This window comes from Piliocolobus tephrosceles, chromosome 9, assembly GCF_002776525.5.
Source record: "Piliocolobus tephrosceles isolate RC106 chromosome 9, ASM277652v3, whole genome shotgun sequence".
Lineage (NCBI taxonomy): Eukaryota > Metazoa > Chordata > Mammalia > Primates > Cercopithecidae > Piliocolobus > Piliocolobus tephrosceles.
In genome coordinates this window covers 2,787,143-2,794,235 of record NC_045442.1, presented here as the reverse complement: position 1 = coordinate 2,794,235, position 7,093 = coordinate 2,787,143, and positions in this window count along the sequence as shown.

Sequence of the window (7,093 nt, the reverse complement as noted above, 5' to 3'; positions counted from 1 at the left end):
AGCTGCTAGTTCAGGGGTCTTCAGATCATCCACACTTCTAACCAACTGGCTGAAGTTGACCTTCTAACCTACTTCTGAAGGCTGACCTTCAGCCTTCTGGAGAAGGCTTCCCATGACCTTCTAAGGCAAGATAATTCCCTGGAATTACTCACAGAACTCAGGTAAGTCCTGTGCGTATGGTTACAGCTTTATATGAAATAATACGAACCAGGACCAGCCGCATGAAAAGGTGCATGGGGTAAGGGCTGAGAAGGTCCCAGGCATGGGACTTCTCTGTCCTCTCCCTTTGGAATCAGGATGTGGCCCCCTCCCAGCCCATCGATGAGTTCAACAACCAGGAACTTCCCCTGAGCTTCAACGTTCAGAGTTTTTCTTAGGGCTCCATTACACAAGTGTGATTAGTTGAATCATTAATTAATCGTTAACTGAGCTCAATCCAGCCATGACTAATTGAACTCAATCATCAGTTCTCTCTTTTTTGAAAGCCAGGCTGAGATACCTTGGCTTAAAGCTTCAACCCTATCATCATGTGCTGGCCTTTCCGCTGTTGCCAGTCCCCATCCCAAGACCATCAAGGGGTTCCCCATGAGGCACTCAGTTAGTAAGAACTCAGATGTGGTCCCAGGGTCTGACCACAAATAACAAAGGTGTTGAAACTGCAATAGGTTTCTTGCCCAATATGCAGCAAGTTAATACATAGAGACTCCAGGTTGCAGGGGAGAAAGAGGCCGAATCATAAGGCAGCCAGAGGAGGAGACAGGAGGAAACCTTAAATCCACCTCCCCACGGAGTTTGGGGCTAGGGATTTTAAGGAGTTTGGACAAGCACTGGGCTAAGGTTTGGCTGGGCACAGTGTGCTCCCAGTACTTTTCAAGGTTGAGGAGGGCGGATCGCTTGAGCCTAGGAGTTTGAGACCAGCCTGGGCAACATGGCAAAACCTGGTCTCTACAACAAATAAGAAAAAGTAGCCTGACGTGGTGGTGGACACTTGTAATCCCAGCTACTTGAGAAGCTGAGGCAGGAGAATCGCTTGAGCCCAGGAGATGGAAGTTGCAGTGAGCTGAGATTACATCACTGCATTCTGGCCTGGGTGACAAGACTAAAACTCTGCCCAAAAATTAAATTAAATTAAGTTAAAAAATACTGGGTCAAGATTGGAGATGGCTGGTGAGTCGAGGAGTGCAGCGTGAAGTCGTGGAAGGTGATGAGTAAACTGCAGTGCCTGCTGATTTGGGTTTCTCTGTGGGGGTCTTCAAACTGCCTGGCATCAGCAGTTCTGCCGGAACTCAGGATCTGGAAAACATCTTCAGCAATTCGTCTAAGGCCAGAAATCCTATCTATAGGAACAACCGAGCTGCAAATCAATTCTGAAACAAAAACCTTAAGATTCTAAGGTCAGGAGCCCTGTCTATAGAAACAGTGGGATGGAGAAGGCCAGGACCCAGTGCCACGGGACTTTTGGTTAGTAAACAGCTACGAGGGAGTGGGCCAAGGTGCAGCTTAATTAATGCTTAGTTATTTCTGTCTAGAACCCAGAATGCAATTCTCGTTTAACTGTGAGGAGGGTTTCGGTGTCTACTTCTAACAGGAGACCCAAAGGGTTTAGAAGCTCCCTCCAGGAACTGGGGATAAGGACCGGACACATTATTTATTACACAGACTTCAAAATGCATAGAAAACTGAATTCTTGTTCACTGTCATTTCTAGCGTAAACCAAAAATGCAATCCTAAGCCTCCCAGTTAACTGAACAGACTTCCTCCGAGCCAAGGGAAATCTGAAAAACCAAATTCCTGGCCATGACAGGAAAGGAGGTGGACAGGCCTCGTTAATACCCACTTCCTCTGGAGCTTAGGCACAACTGACTAGGATTAACTTTAAAGTAGAGAGCATAAGACTGACAGAGTCGCTGTGACAATAAGATACCAAATTTCAACCTGACTATAGCATCACATGACAGATAGCAGGCTCCAAAGGAAATCAAAATGTTTTACCCCCAAATCTATTTCTTTGGTATTTGAAATGGCCCTGCAAAGCCATCTCTTGTGGGAAATTTGCATCTGTAAAGAACCTCCTTCCCTTTCTAAGTCTTCTCCAGGTCCAGGAGAGATGTAACTAAGAGTCTGATACCTTTTAGTGTCTGAGACATTCCCCATCCATTCTCTCTGAAGCCCGCCACTTAGAGGCATCATCTACATAACCAGAATCTTGGCTTCCACAACCTCCCTTATTTTAGCACAAGCATTTCTTTCTACTGGCTTCTTAAGTCTTTATACAAAGCTTAACTCTTTCAACCAACTGCTAGTCAGAAAATCTATGAATCCACCTAAGACCTCAAAGTCCTTCCCTCTTCTAGATATCCCTCCTTTCTGGGCCAAGTCAAAGTACACCTTGTGTGTAGTGATTGATATCTTCGTCTGTAACTTCCGTCTGCCTAAAATGTATAAAACCAAGTTGTAACCTAACCACCTTGGGCACACATTTCCAGGACCTCTTGAGACTATACCCTGGGCCATGGTCATTCATCATTGGCTGAGAATAAAACTCTTTAAATAATTTACAGAGTTTGACATTCTCATCAACACTAGTAAATCAAAAATTATTAAGTTCTTAGTTCTCTCTAAATTTATGAAATAAAACTTACACACAGGTATGCACATTTTAGTATTTATTATTAACAGTAATATTCCCAAAGTCATTGAGAGAACATAGTTCCCATAAGTAACAGAAGATAATGTTGCACCCCTTTATGCAAATAAAAATAAGGAAAAGTTGTAATTCACACACACGTGTGTGTGCAACAAAAAAGTATTGTATAGAAAATTCTAATAATGAATATATTCTTGAGCCTAAAAACATTGCCCCCCACCCACGTCGTAAATAAACATCTAGCAAATAACCATCATGACTACAGATAAATTAGATTGCGTTCCCATAAATATCTGGTGAGGTTATAAGTCAAATGGTTCCTATTACTACTTCATTTCACTGTGATTACATTATGAGAAACACAGAGGAAGAAAGAATTGGTGTAGGACACCGGCAGGATTCTTTCCTCTCAGAACGATTGCAGTTTAGACTCTGATTTTCCTGTTAGGATGGAAAGTTGGATCAAAAATACTCTATAACCTGGAGGCTTTCTGGCAAGTTAGGAAGTTCTAAACTTTATGCCTTTTGATGATTATAATTAACATGTGAAATGCCTTTCAAATTTCCTCCTGAATATCCTTTATATTTATCCTAAGGCTTCAGTCAAATCATTTTTGGTACAAAACACTAGATTTTCCAGCTTCTGTGACACAGTCTCTCTTTGTTTACAACATTTGCTTTTGAGACAAAATAAATGTCACTTTCTCAAGGCTCCAGTTTACTTGAGTTCCATTTCAAAGGATGTTTTTCTTGGTGTATGAATATCATTCAAAACAGGAAAATATGAGGTCTCCTGGGGGTATATACACTTCCCTGTAATTTTTACAAAATGTAATGTCAAATAATCTCATTAATGTATGGTATCTTCTCCATGCTTGGGATAGTACAGTACAGAATTGGGTAAAATAACATTTCTTATTGTCATGTCAAATAACATTTCTTATTGTCATGTCATGTCTATAATCTTTACGATCAGTGATATGAATTTTAAAAAACTATTTTTGCTGTTACTGATGTTTTTCTTTGACATTTCTTGTAACATAATTGAAGTGAACAAAGACAGGAAAACACGAGTGAAAGTCTGTTGAATTCACTCCTGTCCCTGGCATGACGGTCAAAAGGGCACAGCACTTGGTTTAGGCTGTTGACTATTGACACGTCAAGCAGCAATTTACTTCCATGAATCTGCATAAATACATTGGGGAATATGGTCCCGTTAGAGGAATATTGCTCTTTTTGAAAACACTATAATTTAAAGAAAATCCAGATTAAGCTCCGAGCAAAATTCTTGTCTGGAAACATTCTGCAGGGCTGATCATCTCAGACCAAGTCAAAGTAGCCACCTAAAAGCAGGAAACCGTCGCAGAACTCAGGGTCCTAGGAGGAAGCTCTGGACTAAAAGCAGGAAACGGTTGCAAAACTTGGGGTCTTGGGAGGAAGCTCTGGACTCGTGGCTTGGACCAGAGCTGGATAAAGGAAGCATCCCTCTCTTAAGTGATGCAGTCTTTTCTAGACTCACTGACATTTCATGTGCTTGTGCTAGCAGGTCATGCAACCAGGTGACTCTCCTGGTATCTCTTCGTGCAGCCAGCACCAGCTTCCTGCCAAGTTCCCTTCCGCCATCATGGAATCCATAAGCTCATAAGCTTGCTGTCCTTCTCTTCCTTCTTTTTTAAACTTCAAAGGCAATCCTCAGCCTTATAATCATGGAAAGTTTCTTTTCTAAGAGTAACTTTGACTATAAAAGAATATTAGTATTTGATATGCAGAGCCCATGCTTCCTTGTCTGGCAACCCATCTGGCTTTGCTGCTTTGGTGTAAAAAGAAACCCCACCAGCCACCGTGTTTCCTTGCATTTGCTATCAGATTATGCTCAAAGACTGTCGTCAATAACCTGGAAAATGTCTCGTCTCTTACTGTGGAATTTATCAAATTCATGAGAGACAGTCTTGAATTACTGCCTTTCAAGAGATTTTTGTCATGAAATGAAAGTGGAATATAAGATTTTTCTCCACAAAAATTATCTTGCTTTTTAGTGAGTAAGTTCTTAAGTGTTTGCTTGAACTTCATACATAAACTTCACTTTGGGGGAAAAAAAGAGGAACTTGTTCTGGGAACACTTTGACAGGGAAGAGGTTAAGTCCTGGCCTGGCTCCCTTGCTGAATTTCCTGGCATCAGGTGAGTCGTCTGGTGAATCTGCAGGCATAAGTGGGTCTTCTGGTGAATTTCCTGGCATCAGATTGGGTCGCCTGGTGAATTTGCCAGCACTGGGTGAGTCACCTGGTGAATTTGCCAGCATCAGGTAGGCCACCTGGGGAATTTGCTGGCATTGGGTGAGTCACCTGGTGGATCTGACGGCATCAGGTGAGCTAAGCAATGTTCTCCCAGGCCGCACCACTCCACACTGGCGTGACTGAGACGCCCTCTGTGGAAGAGGCTCATCCTGCCTCAGAAAGTCCAGGGCTCCCTCTAATGTGCTTCCTCAGGCAAAAGTCCAGGGACAAATACCGAACATCCTCTTTAAGAAGGACCCTGGGACTCCTGCTTACAGAGAGATGAAGCCGTCTGCTTTTCCATGTTCATGCCACTGAGTACAAGCAGAAGCCTGCACTGATATTACAGACAGAAGGAAGGCAGCGAGAAGAAGGCAGGTGATCTGCGGACTTTGGGACCTGGGGAGCAACACGGAGGTGAATTCCCCGTGCTTTCTTTTGCCTCATGCATCCCAGACGGGGAACTGGAGAAGCCAGCAACCTGGAAGTGCCAACAGGACAGAAAACAACTCCTCTTCTGGAGCTTGCTCTCTTGTACCAAAGGGTCAGGAAAAAGCAGCTGACCAAGACCCAGGAACCTCCTCGATCTTTCCCATGCAAGGTCATGTGAAAAGTCCACCCTTCACCCTCACCAGGCCGCTGTGAGGCACCCCAGCCTCCCATTGTGATGGCGTCAGAGAAGGCTACGCGGAAAGCCGGGACTTTCATCTCCGCCGGGTATAGGTGATACCGCCTTCCTCACCCAGGTGTGCTGTCAGGGGAGACCATGGCTGGACTTCCACCCTCCCCAGCAGCAGGAGGGTGACATTCCCTGCCCTCCAGCACTGCGTGGTATCCGTGGAGGACGAGTGGAGAGTAAAGACTTTTGCTGCTGCCCAGAGATGACCAGGACACCCCCACGTCCTGTATGGTCTGTGGAGGTCACATGTGGTCAGTAAGGAGGAATGTCCACCTCTCCCAGGCATCAGGGTATCAGTGGGCACCCCAATGGGGAGCCAGACTTGCCATCCTCACCTAAGCTGTAATAAAGGCCCCCCTTATTTATGTGTGTATTGATGGAGCTCAAATGGAAAGATGGATTATACCCTCACCAAACAGTACCAAAGTGTCTTCTTCACCTGCTGGAGGGATGCCAGCTAAAACCAGCCAAAACAGAAGATTCCAGTCACACACAGAATCTCATAATACCCCAAATGACCAGACTGCAATAGAAAAATCACTCATATGAAAAAAGCAGAATATTTCAGAGCAAATTAAAACACAAAATCAGATGTTGAAATTGAGGTGACAGTCACGTTAGAACTATCTGACAAAGATTTTAAGTCAGCCATCATCATAAATGTGTTCCCATGAGCAATCGTGGAAAGATTTAAGCAAATAAAAAACAAAAGCAAAAACAAAAAAACAGAAAGTCGCAGCAAAGAAACAGCAGATTTATAGAAGAAACAAAAGGAAATGTTAGGGCTAAAACATACAATAACAAAATGAAACCCTAAACCACAGAATGGAGGGGCAGAGAGAATAATCAGATGATACTGAACCTGGAGACTGTTTGCCACTTGAATATAAAACAATAAAATTACCTAAATCTAAATAATAGTCAGAAAATATGCACACACACACACACACACAAATGAACAGAGCTTCAGGGATGTAGAAAAATAGAATTATCAAATCTAAATAGTAGTCAGAAAATACACACATACACACACGCACACACACAAATGAACAGAGCTTCAGGGATGTAGAACAATAGAATTACTGAATCTAAATAATAGTCAGAAAATACACACAGACACACACACACACAACACACACAAATGAACAGAGTTTCAGGAATGTAGAACAATAGAATTACCCAATCTAAATAACAGTCAGAAAATACACACATACACACACACACACACACACACAAATGAACAGAGCTTCAGGGATGTAGAACAATAGAATTACCGAATCTAAATAATAGTCAGAAAATACACACAGACACACACACACACAACACACACAAATGAACAGAGTTTCAGGGATGTAGAACAATAGAATTACCCAATCTAAATAACAGTCAGAAAATACACACATACACACATGCACACACACAAATGAACAGAGCTTCAGGGATGTAGAACAATAGAATTATCAAATCTAAATAGTAGTCAGAAAATACACACA